The sequence below is a fragment of the Nannospalax galili genome, unplaced genomic scaffold, assembly GCF_000622305.1.
Source record: "Nannospalax galili isolate Female #2095 unplaced genomic scaffold, S.galili_v1.0 scaffold760, whole genome shotgun sequence".
Lineage (NCBI taxonomy): Eukaryota > Metazoa > Chordata > Mammalia > Rodentia > Spalacidae > Nannospalax > Nannospalax galili.
This window is the reverse complement of record NW_008347555.1, coordinates 531,561-554,695: the sequence shown is the minus strand read 5'-3', so window position 1 is coordinate 554,695 and position 23,135 is coordinate 531,561.

The following is a 23,135-nucleotide window of genomic DNA, read 5'->3' as shown; positions in this document are numbered from 1 at the left end:
ACAAGTTAAGGCTGTCCTGGAGTACATAGCAAGACCCTGTTTCAACAGGAAGCAAGAAAAGAAAGGAAGGAAGGGAGGAAGGAAGGAAGGAAGGAAGGAAGGAAGGAAGGGAAAGTTTCTATTTTTCCCTTTATAATTAGGAGGCAAATATCCCTGGTTGTAGATATATCTCTTTGACTTTTTGAGCAAAAGAATCCTGTGTAGATTTTCCTCTCCTGTGATCCTCAGGACTCCTACCCCCCACCTTCCTCAACCTGCACCACTGGAAAAAGGCCTAACCCTCCAGGAGACACTGGCTTACTGAAGCTTAAATTTAGACAAAAGCCGGAGACAGACATTTGAGGTCACTAAGCTTCTGTCACCATATGGATACAATCAAACAGAAAGTGATACAGCCTTGTGGTTTAGAAGGCAAGCTCTGAAGTCAGATTGCTGGAGTTTAAATGGTTTCTTTACTACTTGTTAGCTGTATGACCTTCCGTAAGTTACTCAAGTAAAATGGGGATAAATAAACAGTACTCCACAGGGCTACTTCATGTAAAGTACTGTGGATACCATCTAGAATACAAGAATACTTAAGAAGAAATGCTTAAGAGCTTTATTACCATTAATGAAGCTAATTCTCTGATTCTCAAGTAGTATGCAGCCAGCTCTCTCTTTAAACTTGCTCTAAGCCTCCTCCCTGTACCTCTCTCTGTCTCTGTCTCTCACCACATGCACGCATGCACGCACATGCACACACTCTAGAGGAGAGCCCTCGTTAGTGTCAAGGATCTATGGAGACTCTCAAACTCATTCACTTACTCATATCTCTACTGAACACCTACTTGTTCCAAATTCTGAACTAGGTAGTGGATATAATAAAGTGAGAGAGGCAACAAGACAAAGCTCTTATACCTAAAGAACTGGTGATTCTTGGGGCTTGGAGATGACTCAACAGTCAAAGGCATTTGATGCCAAGCCTGATAGTTGGAGTTTTATCCCTTGGACCCACATGGTGGAAGGAGAGAATCAAGCCCTGCAAGTTGTCTTCTGACCTCCACAACATGTGTGGCATGTACGTACATACATACACACACCCTACATAAATTAATTTAAAAAATAACTAGTGACCCGATGTTATAAACAAACATTGATCAAATTACTACAATAAAAACTATAGCTGGAGGGGAGGGGGGCTGGAAAGATGGCTCAGTAGAAAGAGTTCTGACTGCTCTTGCAGAGGACCCAGGTTCTGTTCCCAGAACCCCATAATGGCTCATATCTCCTATAACTCTGGCTCCAGAGGATCTCTTTTGACTTCCATGGGCTCCTGCGAGCATGTGGTGTACATGTATACATTCAAGCATACACATATACACACCAAATAAATAAATAAATAAACTTTTAATGATTCAAAAACAAAACTATAGCCAGGTGTGGCGGCACATGCCTTTAATCCCAGCACTTAGGGGGCAGAGGCAGGTAGATCTCTATGAGTTCAAGGACACCCTGGTCTACATAGTAAGTTCCAGGCCAGTCTGGGTTACACAGTAAGACCCTGTCTAAAGAAAAACATATGCTGAACATGATGGCACATGTCTATAATCCAAGAGGAGTATGATTGTAAATTCAAGGCCAGCTTGGGTCACATAGTCAGACCCTGACTCAAAACAAAACAAATGGAAGGGGGTTGCAAACAAGGAACAACGATATGCATGTCTAAAAAGGTAACAACAAAAACTATTACTTTGTTTTTTAAAATATTTCATTTGTTATTTTTATTTTATGTGTATGAGTGTATTGCCTGCATGTATGTGGGAACACCTGTTTCATGCAGTGCCCATGGAGGTCAGAAGAGGGCATTGGATTCTCTGGAACTAGAGTTATAGATGATTGTGAGCTGCCATATAGGTGCTGGGAATCGAACCCAGGTCTTCTGCAAGAGCAGCCAGTGCTCTTAACCCCTAAGCCATCTCTCCAGCACCTAAACCTAGTATTTTGTACATTAACTAAAAAATTCATTTAAAAAATCACATGACAGGACATACTCAATAAAGTATTATGATATCGAAGCTCAGATTTTTCAGCTTCTAGAAAGGAGCAGTTGAATCATGGCTATTTACATTTTAGCTATAACCAGCTATCAAACTTAAAATGTAAAATTCTGTTTCCAGTTTTCAATTCCCATATTTCAAAGTACTCAGACATGCTCTGTGACTAGTGCTAACTCTGAAGAATGAAAATCTAAAAGACTTCCTTCAACATAGAAAGTTTTATTGGCCAGTCCTGCAGGGAAACTCAGCTATGAAAGAAATTCCCATGTTCTGAAAGGGGAAGTTAAGGGAGAAAGTAGGGAAAGTGCTGTAAATATAAAAACCAGAGTAATACTGAGTTCAACATTGCATAACTTTATTAATTCAACAGCTAACCTAAAAATTTTATAGCCACTTTTGAAAGAGATGTATCTTTGCTCTGGAAACTATTAATGAGTATGTTGAAGCTGTAATGAAATGCTTCTTATAAAATAAATAAATAAATTAATTAATTAATTAATTTAAAAAAACAGAGCAAAGATAAAGGCTGGTTTTCTATCTTCTGTCTGTTTTGAGGCAGGGTGTTGCTCTGTAGTCTAGGCTGGCATTAAACTTGCAATCCTCCTGCCTCAGCCTCCTGAGGGTTAGTACTTAATGGCAGGCACCAAGACACCTGGTAAAAGTTTTCCAACTTGTAATCATAATCTTTTCATAGTCATAAGGATACCAGGATGAGCCAGGTGTGGTGGCACATGCCTTTAGTCCCAGCACTCGGGGGGCAGAGGCAAGTGGATCTGTGCGAGTTCAAGGCCAGCCTGCTCTACATAGTGAGTTCCAGGCCAGGTGGGGCTACAGGGAGACCCTGTCTCAAAAAGACCGAAAAACAGAAAAAAAAAAGAAAGAAAGAAAGAAAGAAAGAAAGAAAGAAAGAAAGAAAGAAAGAAAGAAAGAAAGAAAGAAAGAAGACCAGGATGATACAGTATTTACAATATCGCATGGAATGCTTCTCCTACTAACAGCTTCATCACCAAAAATGTCCCCCCTGCCCCGTGGAACCGTTACACTTTCAATTTCAGGTATTTTTGTAGTATATTATTTTAAGTGTAACATAAAGTCCAGGGGAAAACAGGACCGACTTTAAATTATAATGATCATATTCCAACTATTTGAAATGGAAAACTTTAAGGGTGCCTATGTACCCAGAGACTTTTCCCAGAAACTGGGTTTTTTTAGACACAGCTTTCGTGTTTCTGACGCCACCATTTCTTTCTCATGAACGTGCCACTTTTCTAGGTTTCTTTATCTCCCTTCTTGCAGGAACACAAGCTTTGAGTATAATTTCACACTGTATTTAGACAGTGGAGTCAGAAGCAAGAGCTCTCTGTTTCCCTGTGCACACTCATCCTTTCAATGCTCCCTTTTTATGGTATTTGACAGTATATCAGGAAGATGCCATTGCTGGAACATGGAGAAAATGGGACTTCTAAATTTTGTGCTCAGAATAAATCTACCATGTACGTACAGAATAAGAAGAGTTACGGTGACAGGCAGCAGCTTTCCACCTGGAAAAAAGAAATCCCAACCCCTAAAAGGGAAACGAGGTTTTGATTATTTTCTAGGTCTAAGAAAATCACAGCTACATTGTTCTTGATGGCAGTAAAAATTCTTATTAGACCATTTTATTTGGAAAGACAAAATAAAGATATGGTTTCCCAGTTACAGACAGTTTGAGTGGTTGAGTTTTAAAATGGGGTCCTCCCATTTCCCTGCTTGCTTTCCAATACTCTCTTACTTCTCTCCCTGTTCCCATTAATCCTCTTCCTTCCTCTAGACATTTCTGCTTTCATGTTGTGTATACATACATGACTTTATGTATCTGAATAAAATCTATGTTTCGCGGATGAGAGAGAAAAAAAAAGGGGGTCCTCCAAGGTAGAACTAACCTAGTATTGAATCTGTTTCAAACAACCCTGCTGACAAAAAAACATACGAATTCCTTCTCCCCTGAGGAAATCATCTAAGAAGAAAGGCTCCTGTGGAGGAACAGCAAAGCACTGGTTCACTGGCCCCCTGAGCTTCCAGCTGGCAACCAGCCACCGTCAGCCAGAGAGTGAAGGCCTCCCATCTCTCCACTCAGCAACATCTTGCCAAGCAGAAATACCTGCTCGATCTACAAAATGGCAAGAACAATAAACAATTAAAGCCACTACATTTGGAAGATTTTGTTAAGCAGCAACAGGTACCACATCAATGCCTGCAGTAAGACTATCTAGAGACTATCTAGCTTACCTCATATAAGTGTCTTATACATGATACTAGGCATGTGTTTTGTTTTGAGGAACTCAAGTTGGTTGCTGTAGATTTTTTTTAATCTTTTTAAAAACTTTTATTTATTATTTTTATTTTATGTGTATGACTTTTATGCCTGCATGTAGGTAAGTGTACCCATGTTGTGCAAAGCCCATGGAGGACAGAAGAGGCTGTCAGATCCTGGAACTGTAGGCATGTGTTTTGTTTTGAGGAACTCAAGTTGGTTGCTGTAGATTTTTTTTAATCTTTTTAAAAACTTTTATTTATTATTTTTATTTTATGTGTATGACTTTTATGCCTGCATGTAGGTAAGTGTACCCATGTTGTGCAAAGCCCATGGAGGACAGAAGAGGCTGTCAGATCCCCTGGAACTGGAGTTGCAGACAGTTGTTAGCTGCCATGTGGGTGCTGGGATTCGAACCCGGGTCTTCTGCAAGAAAAGTCAGTATTCTTAACCACTGAGCCATCTCTCCAACCCATGTTGCTGTAGATTTTTAAAGCATCAATTGTGGGGCTAAAGAGATGGCTCAGTGGTTAAGGGCACTGGCGGCTCTTACAGAGGATCCTGGTTCAGTTCTCAGCATGGTGGCTAACAACTGCCCGTAACTTTGGTTCCAGGGGATCTGATGCCTTCTTCTGACCTCCATGGGAATTGCATGCACGTGGTACACTTAGGTAATGTAGGTAAAACACTCATACACATAAAATAAAAATTAATACACCAAAATTTTTTAAATCAGTTATGTTCCAAAGTCATATTTTCTTGTCTTTCCAAGGAATTGTTCCACTATCTCTTCCTTTCGCTATATCATCACATTTTCCATCTGATGACTTTCCATCAGCAGATAAATACAGTGTGTTTGTTTACTTGACTGCTTGCTTGTTTGAGATAGAGCCATGCTGTGGGGAACAAGATGGCTTTGAATTTGTTACAGCTAAGTAGCAGTGAAATTGAACTTACAGTCCTCCTGCCTCAGCCTCCTGAGTACTGAGATTATAGGCATGTGCCAACAGGCTCAGCTCTAAATATGCCTTAATAACATCTACTTAAAAATACTCCATTTGCGAGGAAATAAATAAACAGTACTAAACAAGGAAAAAGAAAAAAAACAATAACTAGTACTAAACAAGAGGGGAAAAAACAACAATAAACAGTACTAAACAAAGAAAAAAAAAACTCCATTTGACTAGGCATGATGGCACACACTTTAATCTCCACACTCAGGAGATAGAGGCAGGCAGATCTCTGTGAGATCAAGCCCAGTCCAGTGTACATAGTGAGTTCTAGGCTAGCTGGGGCTATAGGGAGAGCCTGTCTCAAAACAAAACAAAGAAATACCCCATTAACTCATATTGTCTCCATCTATTTTTGACCCATTTCTTTTTCTTGATTTTACTTTTTTATGTTTGTTGGTTTGCTGTTTTGTTTTGTTTTGTTTTGTTTTAGATAGTTCTCTGTAGCCCAAGCTGGTAGAACTTTCTATGTAGCCCAGGCTGGCCTTATATTTATAGCAGTCTTCTTGAGTCTGCCTCCTGAGTGTTGAGATGGATTACAGGCATGAGCTGCCAGGCCCAGCCATTGTTCCATTTCATTTCTGTGCTTCCATTCATAAGAAACCTTCCTAAATCAGTTCTGCCTCCACGTCTCTGCCTCCACTTTTCCACCACTGTTCTTTCAACCCTCCCTGTCTATAGCATTTCACTTGGTCAAAATCACTGAATTAGTTACTTCTTTCATTGTTATGACAAAATACCTGGCAAAATCAATTTAAGAAAGCAAGGGTTTATTTTGGTTCACAGTTGAAGAGAACAATCCATCATGGCAGGGAAGTCATGGGAGCAGGAGTTTGAGGAACTGGTCACATAGCATCTTCTGTCAGGAAGTGTGAGTACTGGTGATCGACTTGCTTTCTCTTTTTCATTCAGTCCAGAACCCCAGTCCACTGACTGCTGCTACCCACAGTTAGGGGGTCTCCTACCTCAACCCCATCTAGAGACTCTCTTTCAGACATGCCCAGAGGATTGTCTACTAGTTTGACTCTAAATTTTGTCAAGTCAACAGTCACAATTACCAATTCTTTTTTGTTGTTGTTGTTTATTTTTATAATTTTATGGTATAGAGTCTTATTTAAGAGGTGGGTTTAAAAAAAAAGACACCAAAGCATACTCAGGAGTTAGTGTTGAATTCAGTACAATAATTTATGCAATTGATAGTTAAATCCATACCACCATAAACAGATATTAATTTTGATAGCATTATGCCTCAGACCAACACATTTCTTTTTAAAATATTTTTTGTTATTTTTCTTTTATGTGTATGAGTGTATTGCCTGCATGTCTGTAAGTACAACCATGTTATGCAATGCCCATGGTCAGAAGAGGGCGTCAAATCTTATGGAACTGGAGTCAGGGATGGTTGTTAGGCTCCACGTGGGTGCTAGGAACCAAACCCGGGTCCTCTACAAGAGTGGCCAGTGCTCTTAACCACTGAGCCATCTCTCCAGCTCCAGACCAATGCATTTTTTATTGGCAAAGTCAACAATTATTCCATCGTCCCTTTCCTCTGCCTCTCAGGAGTATTGGACACCATTCATCACTCCTTCCTTGAAACATTTTTTCTATCTGTTACATCACATACTTCTGATGTTTATCTCACTGGAAGCTCTTAAAGTCTCTTCTCCTGGCTGTTCCTCTTCTGCTCAATCTCAAATTAATAGCTTTCCCCAGGATTCCGTATAATGCCCTTCTCTTCTCTATCCACCCTTACTCTGAGTAATCTCAGTGACTTTAGAGCTGATGACACTTACTATCTATATAACATCCTCTGTGAACTCCAGGATCACATATTGCCTATCTAAAGTCTTCCCTGGGAAGTCTAACAGGCGTCACAAGTTTAACATTCTTCAGATATAATCTTGATTTCCAATCTCATCTTCAAAACTCTTCCTTCCCGTTTCAGTAATTTCACTGCTCTCAGGCTAGCTGCTTAAGCCTCACATCCTACAAGCCATCGAGTCCAGTCTGTCTCTAGCCACCACATCTAATCCCAGTCTTATCAACCTCCAAAATACAAACCAAATCCTTTGACTTCCTGTCTCGACTGCTGCCATCACTTAGGTATCTTACCATCTTTCTGCCCTGGACTACCGTAACCTCCTCTTTTTTTTATTTCGTGTGTGTGTGTGTGTGTGTGTGTGTGTGTGTCTCTGTGTGTATCTGTGTGTGTGTCTGTGTGTGTGTATCTGTGTGTCTGTGTGTATGTCAGAGAACAATGTGCAGGAGTCAGTTCTTTACTTCCACCACATGGGTTCCAGGGATCAACTCAGGTCATCAGCCTTGAGGGTAAGTGCCTTTAGCCACTGAACCATCCTGCCTGCCCCCAACTTCTTAATTACTACACACTCTAATCCCTTTTCTATAGACGAGCTTTTCAAAAATGTCCACCAGATGTCCTTTCTAAGGACATCAACTATTCTCTAAGATTTGCTATTTACATTTAGAATAAAATAAAAATTCATTGCCTGCCATATGAGTTCTTATATTACCTGGTTTCAGCTTACTTTTCCTATCTTCTACCAGTTTCCTATTACTTGAGTCCAATTCCAGCTACACACACCTGCTCGATGTTCCCTAAACACATAAGTTTATACCAGCTTCAGAGTCTTTGTGTCTGTCACTTGCCAGGCCTAACACACTTTCTTCCCAGGTATTTTGGCTGACTGACTCCTTCTTGTCATTCAGTTTAAATGCCAGATCCTAAATGATTATCACCTAAGGAATGCCCCCCAATATCTAACACAGGCTACTTCTGTTATAGCAATTCTCACTCACTATTGTTTGCTTATTTACTAATTTTCTTATTACCTGATTTTCTCCACTAGTGTATAAGCTCCATGTTAAAGGAGACCTTTTTTTAACAGGAAGTAGAGAGATATTGGTTTTATTCAATACTTTATTACCAAAGTCTGGAAGAATGTCTGGCACCTGCCTTGAAGCTACTCAAAAGTATATGTTGAATGAATAATGCTAAATAATAGTAATAATGAGGGCCTGGAGAGATGGCTCAGCGGTTAAGAGCACTGACTGCTCTTGCAGAGGACCCAGGTTTGATTCCCAGCACCCACATGGCGGCTACAAACCGTCCTTAACTCCAGTTCCAGGGGAATCCGACACCTTCTTATGCCCTCCACAGCATTGCACGACTTGGGTTCACTGACATACATGCAGGCAATACACTCATACACATAAAATAAAAGTAATAAATAAAGTTTAAAAATAATAATCATAATGATAACAAATATTTTAAATTGCCAATGAACAAACTTAATTAATAAAAAGAATAGTTATTATAACCATGTCATTCTTTTGGGGCTGTGGTTCTAGGTCAGTGGCAGAGTATTTGCCTAGCAAGAGCAAAGCAATGGCTTCAATTCTTAGCATTGAAATAATAATAGCAACAATAATAATGTCATTTCTTTTCTTAGGTCTCCTTAAGAACTTTATATACCCTGCTGAGGTACATGCCTATAATCCAAGCACTCAGGAAGCAGCAGAAGGAGAATTGTGAGATCACTGCCAGGGTGATTTAGGGAGAGACCATGTCGCAGTTGAGAAAAAAAAAAAACACCTTTATATGGATAGTGGTATAAATACTTCCTAGGCAATTCACATGCTTCTCTATGAATAATTTCTATATACTATATGTGTGACTTTAGCTGTGACTGCTATGTTACAATCTTCTTAAAGGCAGGCATTCTATTTTACTCAATCTTGTATACTGAGAGCCTATATGGTTTCTGAGCTGCTATAGGCTCTCAAAGTACTTCAATGGCTTGAATAATATCGATAAAATATCTCCTCCCCAGCTCCCCTCCTTTCTCCAACTTGAACTCCCTCTCCATGCCACGATCTTCCCCCTCCCCTCTCCACCCAGCTCTAAGTCCATCACCTGCTCTCCTTCCACTGACTCTCCTCTTTTTGCTTTAAAATATTTCTGAGACAGTGTCTTGCTAAATTTCCCAGACTGGCCTTAGACTCATTCTATAGCCCAGACAGGCCTGGAACTTGCATTCTTTCTGCCTTCACATCCTAACCAGCTGGGATTATAGCACTATGCTACCAGGCCTGCCATCAATCAAATCCTTAATATTTATTTTGATCTTAAGAAGTATAGTTGATATAAAAATGTATAATAAGAACAATCCCTCTTCACAAAGGATTTAAATATAAATTAGGAGAGGTAGTTGTATAAAATTAAAAGATAGGAAATGATAAAACCTTTTATCTACAGAAGAAATCCAACAGTTTAAGGATAATACCTCCATAATTCCTCCAGGAACAGAGCTAATAATTTTTTTTTGAGGAGAGAGTTTCATTATATAGCCCAGGCTAGCCTCCAACTCTCTATCTTCTTTCCTCAGCCTCTCAAGTGCTGGGATTATAAATGAGCATCACCATACCAGGCATGTTGGTGACTTTTGATAGTGACATTGTAAGTAACAATATTTTCACATTTGAGTTCCCTTAATTGTCACTATGGCATTTGTGTAATGAATATAATTCACAAGAATTCTGGGTTCCATGAATACCTAGATTGTTGCTCATTAGAGCTTCTACAGGGTAGAAAGATTTGAGAGCTTCCTTCTTCTAGAGACCTAAAAATTTAGTGTTCCATCCACCCTCTTAACATTTCTCACCAGGCTGATACTCCTAGACCCCTGTAATTTCCCTACCACCATCAGGTCAATTAGGAAAGTGTAAACTGAGCATATGGTTTTATAACCAATAGGCTAACAGACCTGTAGAGGACGCCTACCTGTAAACATGTAAATGCAATGCAGTACGATAACTGCAGCAGCAGACATGTGTGCAAGACACAGATGCACTAATGAGAACTAATTAATTCTGTCAAAAACTATACATGAAGGAGATAATGATGAAGTAAGGTCTCTAAGTGACAAACTGAAATTCATTAGGATAAAGAGAAGGGATATACACCAAGCAAAGGTAACCAAGTGTGACATTCCAAAAGGAATGTAAGTCCTTGGGTAAATCACACCTTCCTAAAATATTTTATGGATAATAATTACCATTGAAGAAACAGCAGCAAAAATCTGTAACAAACGGTATAAATAAAACATGAACGGGACTGGAGATATGACTCAGCAGTTAAGAGCACTGACTACTCTTGCAGAGGGCCCAGGTTTCATACCCAGCACCCACATGGCGGCTACAAACCATCCTTAACTCCAGTTCCAGGAGAATCCAAAACCCTCTTCTGACCTCCGCGGCATTGCATGACACGGATGCACTCACACACATGCAGGCAATATACTCATACACGTAAAATAAAAATAATAAAATATTTTTTTAAAAAAACATGAATTTGAGCTGGGTGTAGTGGCACATGCCTTTAGTCCCAGCACTTGGGAGGCAGGTGGATCTATGTGAGTTCAAGGCCAGCCTGGTCTACATAGTGAGTTCCAGGCCAGCTGGGGGCTACAGGGAGACCCTGCCTCAAAAAGACCAAAAAAAAAACCCAAAACCCATGAACTTTTAGCTAGATGTTATAGCTTGTATATGAAATTCCCTGGAAAGTCTTATGTGTTGAAGGTTTGGTCCCAACTGGTAGATCCAATCATTCAGCAATGATTAGACCATAAAGGCACTAACTTCATTAATGGGTTAACCCAGACATGAGTTCATACTGAATGGCATATTTGGGGTGGAACCTCGTTGTAAGGAGTAGGTCACTGGGAACATGGCTTTGAAGGGCATGTCTTACCCTGACTCCTTCCTACCTGACCCTTTCTGCTTCATGGCCAGTATGAGGTGACTGTGTGTGTGTGTGTGTGTGTGTGTGTGTGTGTGTGTGTGTGTGTGTGTGTTTCAAGGTTCTGGTTCACTTTTTTTGGTGTCTGCAGCCTTCACATCTTCCTCCCTGGAGAAGGGGAGCCAGAGATGAGACATCTTACCAGAGTCATATTTCAACAAGAGCTGCCACCACCACCATCTTGGCTCTCCAGCCATTTTCTTCCTTACTTGCCAAGTCCTTTCCCACCTGTGTTCAGTGATCTGTCCTCATCTCCCTTGGGATTGATCACCTGGGTGATGATGGGCAGCCGACCATGGGTTTGGGGCTCAATGGCCAGCCACAGGCCCAATTCCTGGGAAGAGTGGGAGAGGAGAATCTGGATCCAAACCCTTGGTTTTTAACTGATCACAAGACATTCAAACTTTGAACCAAAGGATCTTCTAATACCTAAAACCCAGAACTCCTTCATCTGCCTCCAATTACTCCACAACTGTTAACAGTAAATATACAGGAGCCTATTGCCAGCCACAGTCTACAGAGCCCCCTGCTGCTGCCTCCTCCTCTGGCCCCAGCCACTGCCCCAAGGCCACCCAAGTCTGAGTTCTTCATCTCCCAAGGCAGCCTTGCTCCCTAGAACCCAAATTTTTAAAAGAATTAAAACTATTTCTTCCATTTTCTAAGTCTCTAAATTTCCATCTGTAATAGTATATTAATTAATGGTTGGTTTCCTAATTAAAACTAGTATATGTGAAGAGTTTACTTAGAGTCTAGATAAAGGAGCTAAAGAGACAGAATTAGGGGCCAGGCATGGTGGTGCACTCCTTTAATCCCAGCAATCCCAGCACTTGGGAGGCAGAGGCAGGCAGATTTCTTGTGAGTTCAAGGACAACCTGGTCGACATAGTAAGTTCCATGTTAGCCAGTGCTACATAGTGAAACCCTGTATCAAAAAAAGAAGAAAAAAAGAAAGAAAGAAAGAAAGAAAGAAAGAAAGAAAGAAAGAAAGAAAGAAAGAAAGAAAAGAAAAGAAAAAGAAAAAGAACAAGAAAGAAAATTAAATCAACTACCACTCTGGCCCAGGTCAAGCTAGAATACCTAAATCAACTCATAAGTATGTCATTATTTGCACTGTACTGTTAGATATGGTGAACTATTAAAGTACAAGTAAAAAACAGTTACAGTACATACTCAAGAAAAAAAAATCCCAAAGCATTAACTGCAAAGTATATGTGTAGTTATGGAATGTATGCTTATATGCTCACTTAATTTAATCAATCCCTTTGACCTCAAGATGTTCACAACATAATTGATGAGAAAATATTCCCATTCATGAAAAAAACGGTGCAGTAAAGTGTAAGAGAAGTCCTGAGTTCTGTGAAGAACTCTGGGGACGCCATCAGCTTTGAAACAGGAGGCAACATCAATGTGACTCATGACATTTACAATGTTCTTGTCAGCTATTTCTTTTTAAAAACTTTTCTCCTCTTCAGACTGGAGAGCTGGCTCAATGGTAAAGAGCACTGGCTGTTCTTGCAGAGGTCCCAGGTTCAGTTCCCAGCACCCACATGGACGCTAACAACCATCTGTAACTCCAGTTCCAAGGGATCTGACACCCCTTCAGACCTCTGCAGGCATGGCATGGCATAGGTGCCTTACATACATGTGGGTATAATAATAAAATATATTTTAAAATCCAAAACTTTTCTCCTACATTAAAAAAAGTCACTAGAGAAAGCTTGGAAAACATATACTATATAATAAATACTTCTTAGGCTTTTAAAAATATATTAGAGCTATTTAAGAAAAGATATTTAAACCCATTCTTCATACCATGCACAAGAACAAACTCTAAATGGATCAAAAATTTAAATATCAAAACAAACAACTGTACAATTTCTGGAAGAAAACGTGAATGAGTTCCTATTTACCCTCTATGTAAGGAAAGCTTTGCCACTAAAATTTAAAATCCACAGGCAGGAGCCTCACACATGCTAAGCACATGTTTTACCATGAAACTACACCACCAATCCTAACTTTCTGAATAGTTTTTACTTTTGAAAGCATATTACATGTTCAAAAATGTTAAATCAATAAAAATGAAAAGGGAGAAAATAAATCCAAAACCAAAAGTCCAATGAAAACTGGCAAACACAATTTATTTTAAATAAGTATTATGATCACACTGAATAGGAAAAATGTTAAAAAGAAGGAACTAATCCAAGGAATTTATAAACATGATATGCCCTCAGTTTTGAAGAGGATGTAAAGGAAAATAATACAAACAAATCCTGAATTATTTTCAGTAAGGGTTAATTGTAGTAGTAAAATTATGTTAGATATAGAATAGGATTGAGTAAATAAAGGGCATGGTGTTGCTGGCCCAATCCAGGGTTTTCAAAATGGAAGAAGGAAGGTGGTACTATGAAATGAGGAAAGACAAAAAAGATGCTTGTGGAGGAGCTGAACAAGATAAAGAATTGGCATTGTATGACTCATGATTGCCAAAATATGAATGTGTGTGTTTACGTTTTGTGTACATGTATATGCATGTGTGTGCACATATGTGTGTACATACCTCAATTTCCTATTTCTTTTCAATGGTCCAACAAACAAATATAGCCCAGCATCAGTGAGTGTCCCTAATGCTAGATACATACATGGATAATTAACAGATATGTGTATACACAGATGATAGAATGAGATACATATATAGATTATACATACACACACATAGATGATACATACATACACATATAGAATTAAGGTGCATACGTATACACATAGATCAAGATATATATATAGATGATAGATACACATGCACATAAATGATAAAATGATGTATGCATATGCATACATACACACAGATGATAAATACATATGTACACATATAGGTGACTGCTAGATACACATACACATAGATGATTGATACATGCATAAATACACAGATGTTTACTATGTTGATACATAGTACATCATAGATGACAGATAGATGAAAGGTCCACACATAAATGATAGAATGATAGATATGTGCATACATACATGCATAGACGGTAGATATGTGCTAATAGAGGGAACCTCAATTGGGGAATTACCTCTATTGGATTGGCCTGTGAGCACATCAGTATGGCATTTTCTTGATTATTGAGTGAAATGGGAGGGCCCAGCCCACTGTGGGTGATGCCACCCTTGGGCAGGTGATCTTGGGTTGTATAAAAAAGCAGGCTGAGCACTGGCCAGAAGAGCAAGCCAGTAAGCAGTGTTCCTCCATGGTTTCTGCTTCAGCTCCTGTTTCCAGGTTTCTGCCTTGAATTCCTGCCTTGACTTCCCTCAAAGATGGATAGTGCCTTGGAAGCATAAGATGAAATAAACCCTTTCCTCCCCAGTGTTTATCGCAGCAATGGAACTCAAACTAATAAACATGTATACTACATAGATGATAGATAAATACATAATTACATGATTGATGCATAGAAAATACACAAATACATAGATGACTGAGGTGATAGATATATGCATACACAGATGATACATATATGGTACATGCATAAATATATACATAGATGATTGATTGATATATAGATGATAGATAGATACATAGACAGATAAATAGGTAGTAGATAGATACATCCACCTACGTCTATTTCACAAGTGTTAGGATTACAGATGGGTGCCACCATGCCTGGCAGTATCATACTTTTAAAGGCAGGCCCATGAAAAAATGTTTTATTGTAATTTCATTTAAAACAAACCAGAAGAAATGTAATAACAATATAGTCAACCTGGGTTATATTTGTTTTTATACTAACATGGTATAAATATGATTCTATAAACCTCTCTATGGAGGAAGATGCCCATGAAAGTGAGTGTGCCTGTGGCCTATGAAAATCAAAATGTAGCCCAGAGAGGAATGTGATTAGTGGGCTAGAGTTAGAAAGCCATTTGCAGGGGCTGGAGAGATGGCTCAGTGGTTAAGAGCACTGGCTGCTCTTGCAGAGGACCTGGGTTCAATTCCCAGCACCAACATAGCAGCTAACAACTGTCTAGTTCGTTACTGTCTAGTTTGAAACTCTAGTTTCAGGGAAATCTGATGGCCTCTCCTGACCTCCATTGGCACTGCACAACATGGGTGCACTTACACACATGCAGGCTCATATGCTTAAAATAAAAATAATAAATAAAATATTTTTAGGGGCTGGAGAGATAGCTCAGCAGTGGCTGAGCACTGGCTGTTCTTGCCAGAGGACCCGGGTTTCATTCCCAGCACCCAGACGGCAGCTAACAACTGTCCGAAACTCCAGTTGCAGGGGATTCAACAGCCTCTTCTGTACTCCGTGGGCATTGCATGACACGGGTGCACTTACCTACATGCAGGCAATACATACATACACATAAAATAAAAAATAATAATAAATAAAATATTTTTAAAAATATTTTTTAAAGTTTACTTATAAAAAAAAAAAAAGGAAAGTAAGTGTGATGGTTTGAATGAAAATGTCCCCCACAGGCTCCCAGTATTTAAACATTTCATCCCCAGATGATGGGCTGTTTTGGGAGGTTTTAGAAGGTGTGGCTATCCTGGAGGACGCACATCACTGGGGGTGGGCTTAGAGAATTCTTAAGCCTTGCCAGACCGTCAGTCGCTCTCTTGCTTTCTATGCCTGCATGATGTTGTGAGAGCTTAGCTTCTGCTGCTCCTGCTCCAGACACCTCCAGCCACCATGCCTCCCTGCCATGACGGACAGTAATTCCCCTGGAACCGTAAGCTCAAATAAACTCTTCCTTCTATAAATTGCTTGGGTCAGTGTTTCTATCACAGCAACCATCATGGCAAAGATCAGATCAAGCAAGAACCATCAATAGCCAGGTGTGGTGGCACACACTAATCCCAGCATTCAAGAGATAGAGGCAAGCAGAGCTCTGTGAGTTTGAGGCCAGCCTGGTCTACATAGCAAGTTCCAGGCCAGCCAGGGCTACATAGTGTGACCCTATTTTAAAGAAAAAGAAAAAAGAAAGAAACATCAATAAATGTCAAATAGAAGGGAAACTTGGTAAGGAATAGGATATATTGGCATCATCTTACAATGTCTCCTCCTAGCCAGATACTTGCCTATAATCCCAGCACTTGGAAGGTAGAGGCAGGAGAATCAAGAGTTAGAAGCCAGCCTCTGCTACATGGCACCCTGTCTTAAAGAAACAGGGCCTGGAGCAATGGCTCAAGGATTAAGAGCTTGCTGCTCTTGCAGAAGGGCCAGAGTTCAGTTCACAGAACTCACATCAGGCAGCCCACAATTGTCTGTAGCTTTCCTTCCAAGGGATCTGATGCCCTCTTCTGGCCTCTGTGGGCATTGCATGCCCATGGTGCAAACATGCACATAAGTAATATTTTAGAAAAGTTAAAATAAAAGGAACAAATACCTCCTTCACAGACCTCTGACCAGGTGCAAGAAGAGAAGACAGTAATACAATGGAGATTGGACACGACATGCCTCCAAACTGTAATACTCAAGAATGTTAAATATCACCTAAGCAACATTCCAGCTGGCAGCAAACTCAGTCTGTTCATGAGGAAACATCAGATAAACAGAAGAGGAAGTGTTCTACTAAAAAAAAAAAGTGGTAGACTTGTATTCTTCAAAAATGTCAAGGTTGGGGCTGGAGAGATGGCTCAGCAGTTAAGAACACTGGCTGTTCTTGCAGAAGACCCGGGTTCAAATCCCAGCACCCACATGGCAGCTAATAACTGTCTGTAACTCCAGTTCCAGGGGATCCAATCTCTTCTGTCTTCCGTGGGCATTGCATGATATGGGTGCACTTACATACATGCAGGTAATACACTCATACACATAAAATAAAAATAATAAAATATTTTTTAAAATGTCAAAGTCAAAAAAAGACAAAGAGAGGCTGTGAAAATGTTCCAGATTTAAGGCAGTTATAGAGATGCGACAGTTAAAGGCAATATCTGATGCAAAAGTTGAACCTATGCTGAAGGGAAAAACCTACAATGGATATTATTAGATCAACTAAAAATATTAGAATATGGACAGCAAATTACATAAAGTACCATATTAATGTAAATTAATGAGGTTAATAACTGTAAAACAAAATTCTATTCTTCAGAAATGCATGCTGAAATATTTTAAGGGTAAAGAGCCGTGACATATATAATTGGTGGTTCAGAAAAACATGCATGTAAAGAAAAGAAAGTAAGGGCTGGAGAGATGGCTCAGCAGTTAAGAGCACCAGTTGCTCTTGCAGAGGACCCAGGTTTGGTTCCCAGCACCCACCTGGCCACTAACAACTGTCCATAACTCCAGTTCCAAGTGATTAGATGCCCTCTTCTAACCTCCTCGAGCATTGCATGACATGGGTGCATTTACATACATGCAGGCCAGACATCATACACATAAAAATAAAAATAATAAATAAAATATTTTTCAAAAAAGAATGAGAGAACCAGGGAGGTAAAGGGAAAGAAGGAACCCAAGAGAGAAGACTAGTAGGAGAAAAGTGTTATTAAAGGGAGAAATATGTAAAAAGGGGGTAGTTAAAGGGGAGGGAGAGAAGGAGCGCTATGCCAAGAACTATGGGAAGAAAAGGGAAAATTTTTTTCCTAATACACAATGGAAAAAAAAAAGCGTTAACACAGAAGGAACCCTACGGGGATGGAGGAAAGCCCTTCCAGAAGCCATGTGGTTCTTAAATGAAAATCCCAGTACCAGGGATGGGTTGCCCCCCTATGAGCTTTTGGTCAGAGGGGCCCTAGAGGTCCCCAAAACAATAAAGGCCATTGCCCTAATGTTGTTGTACACAGGAAGTGGATGGTAAAACCGTATTGCCAAAGACACCACATGACATGAGTGCGGGAGAAATCAAGCTTGACTAAGCTGGAAACTCCCTGCCACTGGATGGATGGCTTTCATAGTGCCAGAAAGTCATGTGCAGATGGCTGGGGGAGAATTGTCCCCTATAATTCTGCTCAATGACAGCCCTGCATCCTGCACTATCAACATGCCAAACAAGTTGTTCTTACTGGTGCAATAGTGGCGCATCTAGTGTATGTACAACCAGTAAATTTTTGATTGGATATAATGCCCACTCCTAGGGGTGCAACACATATCTGGTACTGTAGACCAGGCCTACGCCCTATGACAGGGGAGGCTATAGGCCCCAGTAGGGAAGTCACTGCAATTGTTTTGTTAGATGGATGTGATGCACCTGCTAAAGTACCATCCAAGCATTTGTGTTTATGCCCGTAGGTTAAGTTATTATAGCAGCTACTGTTTAGATGTTCTTGCTTCTTGCTGTTTGTGTTTTTATAATAGATGAAATGCCACTGAAAAGGGCCAACAGCCCATGGAAAACAGACGATGATGCATAGACCCAAAAGTTCAGCACCTTAGCACAATGGGAGGAAGATCATCCCACACCTATCACCCCCTCCAAGGCTCAGGGACTTTGGGGAAAGAATGTAAGAGCTGGACAAAGGGGTGGGGTATTACCTGGAAGTGTCCTCTGACCACTATGCTGGCAAGCAATAGTCACACCTCCTTCCCACCCTTGTCAAGGAGTCGAGGGGGGAGTCAGTTGCCCCTCCTATCCAATCAGTCGACCATAGCTGCATATGGGGGAGGGGCTAAGGATATATAAGCCGAAAATGCCAAGAGGCACCTCTCTCGCCATTTTGTGCAGCTGTCAGGAAGTCACAGGATCTATGTTTGAGTATGGACTTTCCAGCGCCATAAATGGGAGGGCACCCACTCTTCTGTAAGTAGCCCCCACCCTATGCTCTGTTAGCAAGCCCAATAAACTCATTAGGATTTAAAAAAAAAAAAAAAAAAAAACAGAGTTAATGGAAACTGTCATTATTCCACAAAATAAAAATACCCTATCAAAGGTTGACTAGACCTCAGTGAATGAACTTGCACTGAGGGACATCTGGGTACACTAAATTGACATGATAATTCTTAACACAAATGTCAGAATGTATGAATTCAAGTGAGGGGGGCTATGGGACGGAGCCAATGGGAAGAAGATTAAAAAATTATGTATGAAATACACAAAAATCCAATAAAAATTTAAAAATATATCCTATCAAATTAACATGCTACAGTATATTAGGACATCTCCTTATTGCTAAATTTTATTTTATTTATTTATTTATTTATTTTTATTTATTTGTTTATTTTTGGTCTTTTTGAGACAGGGTCTCCTTGTATCCCCAGCTGGCCTGGAACTAACTGTGTAGACCAGGGCGACCTTAAACTCACAGAGATCCACCTGCCTCTGCCTCCTGAATGCTGGGATTAAAGGCATGTGCCACCATGCCCGGCTCAACATTATTATTAAATTTTAAATTGCTTTTGTTTTTGTTTGTTTGCTTTAAATATTTATTTATTTAATGTGTGTGAGTGTTTTGCCTGCATGTATGTAAATGCACCTGTGCGTGCAATGCCTGAGGAGGCCAGAAGAGAGTGTCAGATCTCCTGAAACTGGAGTTACAAATGGTTTTTAGCTGCCATGTGGGTGCTGGGAATCAAAGCCAGGTCCTCTGCAAGAACAGCCAGTGCTCTTAACCACTGAGCCACCTCTCCAGCCCTTATTTTGTGGTTTATTTTTTATTTTTTATTTTATGTGTTTTGGCCAGAAGAGGGTATTGGGTCTGCTGCCACTGGAGTTACAAATGGTTGTTAGCCACCTGTAGGTTCTGGGAACAGAGCCTGGGTCCTCTGCAAGAGCAGCCAGTGCTCTTACCTGCTGAGCCAGCTCTCCAGCCCCTTATTTTCTTATTTTTAATAATGTTCAAACTAATTAAACGTAAGCATTCTAGAAACATAGTACCTAGATTCGAAATCCCAGGCTTGTTATTTACTAGCTTGTGAATCTGAGTGAATGGTTTGTTCTTTGTCAGTTTCCTCAAGTCAAATACAATAGAACTCATAGGTTGTTGTGATTTCTAAATCAAATGGTCACGTGAAGAGTGCAGAGGCACCTAGCACACAGCAAGCAATGGAGATTTGTATGTTGTTTGTGCCTTCAAGTTTTTCTGTTTGAGGGCTAACTAAAGAAAAATATTGTGTTCGTAGATATTTAAATTAAGGTTTAGTGTAAAGATAATAATGACAATGTTGTGGAGTGGACAGTTTTATACCCTTTGTTTTTGGCTTTTGTCTTGAGATAGGGTCTTGCTACACAACCCGGGCTGATTGGGACTTGTTACAATTATCTTCCACGAGCCTCTGCAGTGTGAGGGTTACATATCTGTGTCCTGTACCCTACATCCGTTATTTAATTTAGAAAATCATGATCAGGAATTCGTTTTACACAGTGCTAGCTGTTTTGAAGTATGCCACTAGGTGGCGATATGACCAATTAATTGGCAATATTTAATTTAAATTGTGTATTTACAAAATAGGAAAATAATTACTTGAAGAAAAGCATGGTCACAGCAGACACACAAACTGACAACTGGTGAATTCGTTGAGGTATTTCTACCCCACTACCTCACTTGGTGGTGTTTGACCAGACATCTCTGAACTGATTCATCTTTCCTCTGATCCTATTTCCTACCCAGCTTAGAAAAATCTTTTCCTTCATTCTTTTCTGTCTCAGTAAGTGGTATTAGTACCATCAACCCACTTGCTCAAGTCAGAAACTAAAAGTCACTCTATTGGGAAGAGGGCTTTATACTGTTAATTTATAATCTTGTTATATTATTTTTTTTTTCAAAAAAGAATGAGGTCTTGTTATATCATGGTTTAAAAAAAAAAAAAACCAACTTGAAATTTGAGACTAGCTTTGTGGCCAAGTTGTGTAGGTTTTCCCATGTGCACTAAGAACATGCAGGACTGGGAAGATTTCAAGGTGGTAGAACACTTGCCTAGCATGAGTAAGGCTACAGGTTCAGTTCCCAGCAGGGGACGGGTAGGGGGAGGCATGTACTGTTGTTCAATGAAACATTCTGACTCTTATCAAGTACTGATGGTGTTTTTCACCTCTTTTGTATCTTTACTAATACTGTGTCAGCTTTTTATGTTTCTATAGGAAACACGGTAAAAAAACAGTTTCCAGCCAGGCACAGTGGCGCAGGCCTGTAGTCCCAGCACTTGGGAGGCAGAGGGAGGCGGATCTCTGTGAGTTCAAGGCCAGCCTTGTCTACATAGTGAGTTCCAGGACAGCTCAGACTACAGGGAGACCCTGTCTCAAAAAGACCAAAAAAAAAAAAAAAGCAGTCTCCCACTGTAACTGTGGACTTGTTAATTTCCTGCAACTCTATCAGTGACACTTTTGCTTTATATATAGTGGAGGGCCTTGCAAGTGGCACATTCAGAACTGCTGATCATTCCTTTATTATTTAGCATCACTCCAAACAATGCTCTTTCACTTTGCCTGGCATTACTAGTGCTGCACAAACATTCTTTGGGATCATATTTGCCCACTATACATTTTTCCATTCATCTGTTTTCTAATTTTCTGTGCTATTACGCTTTTTCTGTGTCTGTGGATAACGGTATATAGCTAAATTTGTTTCTAATCTGACATGCATCCTGATTTTTAACTCACAAATTGAATCTAGCTTTATGTTGAAATTTCTGACATATTCAGACCTATTTCTATAATTGTATTTTTTACTTACATTGCTCTACACCCCCTCTTCTTCCATTCCTTTTATTGGATCTGATCTTATATATTCCTCCTTTAACTTTATTGAGCTGTTCATAAAGATTTGGAGCTGCTAATAGTTTGAATGTGTTCCCCAAAGTTCATGTGTTAAAAATGTAGCCCCCAATGCAACAGTACCAGCTTGGAGAGTTGTGGCCTTTCAGAGTGATGGGTCATGAGGCCCATGAAGCTATCATGGGAGTGGGTTCATCACCATAACAGTGGGCTTATTAGAAAAGCCAGTTAAACCTGGCACTCGAGAGGCGGAGGCAGGAGGTAATCTCTGTGAGTTTGAGGCCAGCCTGGTCTAAATAGGGAGCTCCAGGCCACCCAGGGCTGGAATAAAACAAAACAAAACAACAACAAAACCAGGCCTTCCTAGTCCCTACTCCTGTCCTTTGCCTTCTTTGCCCTTCTCCTTTCCCATTCCACCAAGGATAGTGTGGCATGAAGACCCCTACCAGATGCCAGCCCTTCTATCTTAGACGTCACAGCCTCTTGAACCATAAGCCCAGGAAAGTTCTGTTTATTATAAATTAATCAGTCTAAGGTAGTCTGTAGTAGTACCAGGAAATGGACTAAGACATAAGCTTTCTGAGTTTTGTTTGTTTGGCTTTTATGGTTTGTTTGTTTTATCATTTTTCAACTTTGACAATGATGTTACTTTCACATGTGCCTGTATATGTCTCTTTTTAGGATTTATTTTTATTTTATGTTTACGGTATTTTCCTGCATAGATAGACAGACAGACAGATGATAGATAGATGATAGATAGATAGATAGATAGATAGATAGATAGATAGATGATAGATATGCACAAAGAGGCCAGAAGAAGGTGTGGGATCCTCTGGAATTGGAGTTAGAAACAGTTGTTAGCTTCCATGTGGGTTTTGGGAATGGAACCTGCAAGAGTAGTCAGTGCTCTAACCACCGATATATATCTTCAGCCTCATATCTTTTCTTTTTCTTTGTGTGTGTGTGTGTGTGTGTGTGTGTGTGTGTGTGTGTGTTGTAAGCATGTGTCTATACATGTGTGGGTAAACATGCCCATGGTATATGCATATGGAGACCAGAGTTCAACATTGAGTGTCTTCCTCTATCACTCTTCACCTTATTTTCTGGAACCGATTCTCTTACTGAACCTGAAGCTTGCTGTTTTGGTTCAACTGACTGGCCAGCAAGCTCCCAGGATCTGCTTGTCTATACTTTCCCAGCCCTGTGGTTAGAGGTACATAGCACTGCACCAGCTTTCAGCGTGCTAGGAATCTGAACTCTGACCCTTTACCTACTGAGCCATCTCTTTAGCCTCCTTTCTTTGGCTTTTGAGGCGGGGTA